The 8,194-nt window shown below is 47.6% G+C and overlaps 1 protein-coding gene across 1 annotated transcript in view; it reads right to left on the bottom strand.

Moving 5' to 3' along the window:
* LOC311145979 (ribosomal protein S6 kinase alpha-1) overlaps positions 1-8,194 on the bottom strand; it is an 83,348-nt gene that overhangs the window by 23,584 nt on the left and 51,570 nt on the right. The window lies entirely within an intron of this gene.

Raw genomic sequence — 8,194 nt, 5'->3', positions numbered from 1 at the left:
GTGAAAGAGAAAGTGAGATGGAACTAGATCTTTAGATAAGGTGAGAAACTGCTAAAGACACCGGACAAGGAAAGAAGAGAAGAGAAAATAAAAGAACGAGGTAAGGAAACGATGTGGAGGACACACAACGCAGTCTGGCAGAGGAGAAGAGAGACAACACAGTCTATAGAGGAGAAGAGAGACAACACAGTCTAATAGAGGAGAAGAGAGACAACAGTCTATAGAGGAGACGAGAGACAACACGGTCTATAGAGGAGAAGAGAGACAACACAGTCTATAGAGGAGACGAGAGACAACACAGTCTAATAGAGGAGAAGAGAGACAACAGTCTATAGAGGAGACGAGAGACAACACAGTCTAATAGAGGAGAAGAGAGACAACACGGTCTATAGAGGAGAAGAGAGACAACACAGTCTATAGAGGAGAAGAGAGACAACACAGTCTATAGAGGAGAAGAGAGACAACACAGTCTAATAGAGGAGAAGAGAGACAACAGTCTATAGAGGAGACGAGAGACAACACAGTCTAATAGAGGAGAAGAGAGACAACACGGTCTATAGAGGAGAAGAGAGACAACACAGTCTATAGAGGAGAAGAGAGACAACACAGTCTATAGAGGAGAAGAGAGACAACACAGTCTAATAGAGGAGAAGAGAGACAACACAGTCTATAGAGGAGAAGAGAGACAACACAGTCTATAGAGGAGACGAGAGACAACACAGTCTATAGAGGAGAAGAGAGACAACACAGTCTATAGAGGAGAAGAGAGACAACACAGTCTGGCAGAGGAGAAGAGAGACAACACAGTCTATAGAGGAGAAGAGAGACAACACAGTCTGGCAGAGGAGAAGAGAGACAACACGGTCTATAGAGGAGAAGAGAGACAACACAGTCTATAGAGGAGAAGAGAGACAACACAGTCTATAGAGGAGAAGAGAGACAACACAGTCTAATAGAGGAGAAGAGAGACAACAGTCTATAGAGGAGACGAGAGACAACACAGTCTAATAGAGGAGAAGAGAGACAACACGGTCTATAGAGGAGAAGAGAGACAACACAGTCTATAGAGGAGAAGAGACAACACAGTCTATAGAGGAGAAGAGAGACAACACAGTCTAATAGAGGAGAAGAGAGACAACACAGTCTATAGAGGAGAAGAGAGACAACACAGTCTGGCAGAGGAGACGAGACAACACAGTCTAATAGAGGAGAAGAGAGACAACACAGTCTATAGAGGAGAAGAGAGACAACACAGTCTATAGAGGAGACGAGAGACAACACAGTCTGGCAGAGGAGAAGAGAGACAACACAGTCTATAGAGGAGAAGAGAGACAACACAGTCTATAGAGGAGAAGAGAGACAACACAGTCTGGCAGAGGAGACGAGACAACACAGTCTAATAGAGGAGAAGAGAGACAACACAGTCTATAGAGGAGAAGAGAGACAACACAGTCTGGCAGAGGAGAAGAGAGACAACACCGTCTATAGAGGAGAAGAGAGACAACACAGTCTGGCAGAGGAGAAGAGAGACAACACAGTCTAATAGAGGAGAAGAGAGACAACACAGTCTATAGAGGAGCAGAGAGACAACACAGTCTATAGAGGAGACGAGAGACAACACAGTCTGGCAGAGGAGAAGAGAGACAACACAGTCTATAGAGGAGACGAGAGACAACACAGTCTGGCAGAGGAGAAGAGAGACAACACAGTCTATAGAGGAGAAGAGAGACAACACAGTCTGGCAGAGGAGAAGAGAGACAACAGTCTATAGAGGAGAAGAGAGACAACACAGTCTATAGAGGAGAAGAGAGACAACACAGTCTGGCAGAGGAGAAGAGAGACAACACAGTCTATAGAGGAGAAGAGAGACAACACAGTCTGGCAGAGGAGAAGAGAGACAACACAGTCTGGCAGAGGAGAAGAGAGACAACACAGTCTATAGAGGAGAAGAGAGGGGAGGATGAGACGGTCCACTTGGGCCGTGTGCCAGGTTGTCTGACAGACACCCTCTTAGTGCACCGCCTCGGTGCTCTCCCTCTCCTTCCCCCTCTCCTCCCTCCTTCCCCCTCTCCTCCTTCCCCCTCTCCCGAGTGTGCAGCATCTGTAGAGTCTCTCTACAAACACTGGACCCCAGCCCAGAGAGAGGGGGGAGGGAGAGAGAACAAGTGCTCAGTCCAAACATTTGAGCTCACAGCCAAACTCCAGCCATGCCAAGCCAGAGGAGCATAGGTCATATCATATCCACTATGAAACTACTGGAACTGAAATGTAGCACATCACTATCAGAAACTAGGTCTAACTTCACCAACTAACACTCCCAGACATTGATACACACACACACACACACACACACACACCCCTACTTACTGTGAATTATACCACACACACACACTCCACAGTAATGTTTTCACACTGTTCCTAATAGCAGCTCCTGCTGCCTGCATGACTACACCATGATTATATATAGACAGCGCTGAATGCATGGGGCGGCTACTGTAGGGAGAGGACGTCAACATGAACTCTCACCCTTGGGAAACGCACAGTCAGCTGGATTTGGCTCAGACGAGGAAGATAAAAAGTGCTACAAAAAAACCTGTTGAAAATGGATCCAACTGATTCTGATTCCCACACACACGATTAGCTTACCTCACCTTAGTGTGTGTGGCCTCGTGATGTCATCGTTTGGGTTCAAACACACAAGCAGTAGATTAGTGTAGCATCATTACAGAGGAGATAAAACCAAACTTAACCCTGGTCACTGTGATGAGTTCCTTTCACACAGTGTGTGTTTGTGTGTGTGTGTGTGTGTGTGTGTGTGTCTACGTACACAGTAGCATTACTGAAGCACCTGGGCCTTGTCGGCAGGTCAGGGCCCCATCATTCAAGTGATGAACGATGAACAGAGGAATGCCCCTCTCTCTGTCCCCCTCTCTCTCCATTTCTCCGTCATGCCTCCTCTCTCTTCCATAGAGACAGTGGAGCACTGTTCAAGCAGAGTTCTCTTTCTTTCGCTTTCTATCATCTCTCTCTCCTCCCCCCAGAGAGACGTGACCCCCTCCTCCCCCCAGGCCCAGCAGAGAGAGACGTACTAACTGTAAGTCTCTCTGGATAAGAGCGTCTGCTAAATGACTAAAATGTAAAATGTAAACGTGATCCCTCCTCCCCCCAGGCCCAGCAGTGAGAGACGTGATCCCTCCTCCCCCCAGGCCCAGCAGAGAGAGACGTGATCCCTCCTCCCCCCAGGCCCAGCAGTGAGAGACGTGATCCCTCCTCCCCCCAGGCCCAGCAGTGAGAGACGTGATCACTCCCCCTTCCAGACTCCTTGACAGGTGAGTAAAGCAGCTGAGAAAGAGGGAGGGGGTCTGACATCCCCTGTGTGTGTGTGTGTGTGTGTGTGTGTGTGTGTGTGTGTGGATATGTTTAACTATACTTGTGGGGACCAGAAGTCACAAGCCACAAGAATAGTAAACAAACAAAAGTTTGACCAACCGGGGACATTTTGTTAGTCCCCACAAGGTCAAATGCTATTTTTAGGGGGTTTAGGGTTAAGGTAGAATTAGTATTAGGGTTAGTATTAGTTTTAGGGTTAGGAGTTCAAGTTAGGTTTGAGGGTTAGGGTAAATAGGTTTTGAATGGTTATAAATAATACTGTATAACCCTGCGCACTTGTGCAGATCTAAGAGGATTTGATTGGAATAAACAATATGGTGAAGCTATTACCATATTGCTGACACCTGTCAGATCCTCTCAGATCTCCACAAGTGCATAGGGCGCACGGCTTAGGGGTCCATTTGGGATCGGGCCCAGTTGTACCTACCATAGATAACAACAGAACAATACTATGCAAATGCTAGCAATAGTAGCTTCAGTTAGCATAGGCTAACAGCTAGTAGGTACATGTCAACAGTGATGGAAAACATTTCCAAAGGCAGCAATTCAGCTACAAGCTGTTAGCGTTACCTGCTTAAGTTGCAGGAAATGCTGACGTGACTAGTAGTATTAGGAGGGTGTAACGTCTGGAGTGGCGGGATGAGTCGATGGGAGAGGAGGATGTCGGTAATGAAAACAATGAGGTCATCACAACGCTCAGCAGGGCTAGGGGCTGACTGCAGAGGAACTGCTGTAGCATGTCAAGCACTACTGTGGAATATGAACGTGACACACAGCAGCCTGCAATTCTCTTCACACACACCTCCTCCCATGTCTTCCTCGTACACACCTCCTCCCATAGCCCACGTCCCATGTCTTCCTCGTACACACCTCCTCCCATAGCCCACGCCCCATGTCTTCCTCGTACACACCTCCTCCCATAGCCCACGTCCCATGTCTTCCTCGTACACACCTCCTCCCATAGCCCACGTCCCATGTCTTCCTCGTACACACCTCCTCCCATAGCCCACGTCCCATGTCTTCCTCGTACACACCTCCTCCCATAGCCCACGTCCCATGTCTTCCTCGTACACACCTCCTCCCATAGCCCACGTCCCATGTCTTCCTCGTACACACCTCCTCCCATAGCCCACGTCCCATGTCTCCCTCGTACACACACACACACACACACACACACACACACACACACACACACACACACACACACACACACACACACACACACACACACACACACACACACACACACACACACACACACACACACACACACACACATTCAGGAAACATTACTTCACATCCCCACTGTGGGGAAGAATCCAGACCAGCTGCTTTATACACTACATGACCAAAAGTATGTGGACACCTGCTCGTCGAACATCTCATTCCAAAAATCATGGACATTAATATGGAGTTGGTCCCCCCTTTGCTTCTATAACAGTCTCAATTATTTTGGGAAGGATTTCCACTAGATGTTGGAACATTGCTGCGGGGACTTGCTTCCATTCAGCCACAAAAGCATTAGTGTGGTCGGGCACTGATGTTGGGCAATTAGGCCTGGCTCGCAGTCGGCGTTCCAATTAATCCCAAAGGTGTTCGATTGGGTTGAGGTCAGGGCTCTGTGCAGGCCAGTCAAGTTCTTCCACACCGATCAACAAAACATTTATGTTCCCACGGGGGGCCAGTATAAAAAAAATATGTATTCACTAACTGTAAGTCGCTCTGGATAAGAGCGTCTGCTAAATGACTAAAATGTAAAATGTAAAATGTATGTATCGCTTTGTGCACTGTCATGTTGAAACAGGAAAGGGCCTTCCCCAAACTGTTGCCACAAAGTTGGTAGCACAGAATCGTCTAGAATGTTATTGTATGCTGTGAAGGGAATAGTTCCCTTCACTGGAACTAAGGGGCCTAGCCCGAACCATACAAAACAGCCCCAGACCATTATTCCTCCTCCAAACTTTACAGTTGGCAATATGCATAAGGGCAGGTAGTGTTCTCCTGGCATCCGCCATACCCATATTCGTCCGTCGGATTGCCAGATGGTGAAGCGTGATTCATCACTCCAGAGAACACGTCTCCACTGCTCCAGAGTCCAATTGCGGCGAGCTTTACACTCCAGCCGACGCTTGGCATTGCACATGGTGATCTTAGGCTTGTGTGCGGCTGCTCGGCCATAGAAACCCATTTTGTGAAGCTCCTGACGAACAGTTCTTGTGCTGACGTTGCTTTCAGAGGCAGTCTGGAACTTTGTAGTGAGTTTTGCTATGTGCTTCAGCACTCGGCGGTCCCATTCTGTGAGCTTGTGTGACCTACCACTTCGCGGCTGAGCCGTTGTTGCTCCTAGACATTTCCACTTCACAACAGCACTTACAGTTGACCGGGGCAGCTCTAGCAGGGCAGAAATGGGACGAACTGACTTGTTTGAAAGGTGGCATCCTATGACAGTGCCATGTTGAAAGTCACTGTGCTCTTCAGTAAGGCCATTCTACTGCCAATATTTGTCTATGGAGATTGCATGGCTGTGTGCTCGATTTAATACACCTGTCAGCAATGGTGTGGCTGAAATAGCCGAATCCACTAATTTGAAGGCGTGTCCACATATTTTTGTATATATAGTATTCCAGACAAGCTGCTTCATACCAGACATCTCCAATGTGGGGAAGATTCTTAGACAAGCTGCTTCATACCAGACATCCCCCCTGTGGGGGAGATTCCAGACCAATTGCTTTATACCAGAGTCAAATCCTTACTACCCTAATACAGTGCCTCTCCTCGCCACTCTCCAGAGAGGCCCTGCCTCCTTATTAACATAAAGACAGTACAACCCTGTACCCGGTGCCTTCTCCACATTAACATACAGACAGTACAACCCTGTACCCGGTGCCTTCTCCACATTAACATACAGGCAGTACAACCCTGTACCCGGTGCCTTCTCAACATTAACATACAGACAGTACAACCCTGTACCCGGTGCCTTCTCCTCATTAACATACAGGCAGTACAACCCTGTACCCGGTGCCTTCTCCACATTAACATACAGACAGTACAACCCTGTACCCGGTGCCTTCTCCTCATTAACATACAGTCAAATACAACCCTGTACCCGGTGCCTTCTCCTCATTAACATACAGTCAAATACAACCCTGTACCCGGTGCCTTCTCCTCATTAACATACAGTCAAATACAACCCTGTACCCGGTGCCTTCTCCTCATTAACATACAGTCAAATACAACCCTGTACCCGGTGCCTTCTCCTCATTAACATACAGTCAAATACAACCCTGTACCCGGTGCCTTCTCCTCATTAACATACAGTCAAATACAACCCTGTACCCGGTGCCTTCTCCTCATTAACATACAGTCAAATACAACCCTGTACCCGGTGCCTTCTCCACATTAACATACAGTCAAATACAACCCTGTACCCGGTGCCTTCTCCACATTAACATACAGTCAAATACAACCCTGTACCTTTCAACTCCCAGCTTATTTAACCAGCCAGCCATTCCACCTTTTCTTCCCAGGTGGTGCATGACACTCTCTGACTGGTTGCGTCCCAAACGACCACCTATTCCCTGCACTACCTTTAACCATAAGAAGTGCACTATACAGGCAATAGGGTGCCATTTGGGAGCAGCCATCTTTAGTGTATACAGAAACATTCCACATTAGAGCTCCCCTATACCAAATACCCCTCACCTAGCTACATGCTCTCCATCCCTCAGTTGGTAATTCACTCTCCCATAGCACCCATCTACATCCGATATCTACATCTGATACAATCGAATAAAAACAGCCTTTGGATCACTCATTAGCTTGTAAATCCCACAGTAATGACTGGGTATAGATACGGCTGCAGTGCAGAGTGACTGACCCAGTTGAGACTACAGTTGGATGTAGATAGAGTGTTTAGCCTTAGTTAATGCCTCGCCGCCTACGCCGGCGCTGCTGCCACGGCAACCCGGGTCAAAGGTTAGTGTGCTGTGCTCCGGGCCACACCCTGGTGTATAAATGTAAAGACAGTTGAGAAGAAAAAAAACAACACACAAGCATTAAAGCACACACACACACACACACACACAGTGAGGACAGTAGACACTCGGAGACAATAGCTGAAGGGAAGAAACTTTGGCCAAGTCGGATTTCAAAACGCAGACGGCCTCCATTAAAAATAAAAGCAGCAACAACATAACCAATGTGAAGATGCTGAATAGAGGCCAGCTGAGCCAGACCACACAACAGGGGGTTGAGTGGTAGTGGGCGTTGTGGCCATGGTCCTCAAGGCTCTGGGCTAAACCAGGCCGTCTGTCACTCAGAGCAGGCTGCACACTGCCTTCAGTTCAAACCATGCACACAGACCACCACCTGGTGTCCAGAGACACTGAAGGGCTTTTCACCCTACTGAGCCAAACCGAACAGAGCCAGATTGAGCTGTACCCGAGCTAACCTGGTTATACATCAACCACCCCAGTTGCTTGACACGTGCTGAAAAGGACAAATGTGAAACGAAATGAGACAGCAGTCTGGTTGGGGTCAGCGCGGTAGTGTGAAATGCTCAGATACTGTATATTGTTCTTTCCAGCACGGTTCCACTAACTCATTATGGTAGAAAGGGTCATGCTCAGAGACAGGACTATATCTGGGTCATTCCACGAAAAAGGGTGCCTTTTGCGTCCCTTTGATATTTTAAGAAGAAATTGTGCACCCAATATTGAATCTTAAAAGCCTGTTATATTAAATGAATGTATATACCACGTGGAGAATTCTATAAATCTGATTTTTATATGAATGTAGACTTGCT

This window comes from Coregonus lavaretus (assembly GCF_964263955.1).
Source record: "Coregonus lavaretus genome assembly, chromosome: 18".
Taxonomy (NCBI): Eukaryota; Metazoa; Chordata; class Actinopteri; order Salmoniformes; family Salmonidae; genus Coregonus; species Coregonus lavaretus.
This window is presented reverse-complemented; position numbering and strand designations above follow the sequence as displayed.